Here is a 695-nt window from a genome sequence, read left to right on the forward strand (position 1 = left end):
ACATAATTACGATTTGGAAAATGGATTAAAGAAAGAAGACATGAAAGCGTGTGAAACTTCGACTACTGAGAAGGAATGATCGGGAGTGCCCGCGGGAGATCGGCATAGAGCAGACGAAGGTGAAGAGACGAGCACCGAGTGCTCAATCAGACGACAGTCGTCGGGGAGTTGCTGGAGGAGTCGGCGAAGCTTGGCGAGTCACCTCCGTGCCCTCGGAGGTCGTCGGAACTGCAGCCGGTTCCTCTTCCATGTCTTCGTCACTCTCATCTCGCGTTAAGTCCACGACCGCCGGAGGTTGGTCGACTCAGCCTTAGGAGGAGTGGCAGGAACGGACGTTGGAGATGCGGGAGGCGTCCGTTGCGTCAGCTGACTCAGCGAGAAGATCGCGCAACGAATCCACGGTCAACTCCTCCGAGGGCTCGGCAGGAGCTGGAGAAGCAACGGGAACTAGGGCCGAAGATTGAGTCTCAGCCTGAAGCGTGGCGGAAGGTGCCGCAGCGGTCGACGCTGCCGGCGGTGGCAGTGGCTCGTGACTCATGGGAAGAGAAGTTCCAGACGGTGGCTGAAGGCTCGTTGCAGAAGAAGACTGTCCAGACGAACGATCGGTGTCGACCGGACGAGACTCCTGGCGGAGAGAGAGAGGTGATGAGCAGCTGGACGAAGATTGGAAGCCAGGATGGTGAGACTTACCTCCA

The sequence above is a fragment of the Phytophthora parasitica genome (genome assembly GCF_000247585.1).
Source record: "Phytophthora parasitica INRA-310 unplaced genomic scaffold supercont2.83, whole genome shotgun sequence".
Classification (NCBI taxonomy): domain Eukaryota; phylum Oomycota; class Peronosporomycetes; order Peronosporales; family Peronosporaceae; genus Phytophthora; species Phytophthora nicotianae.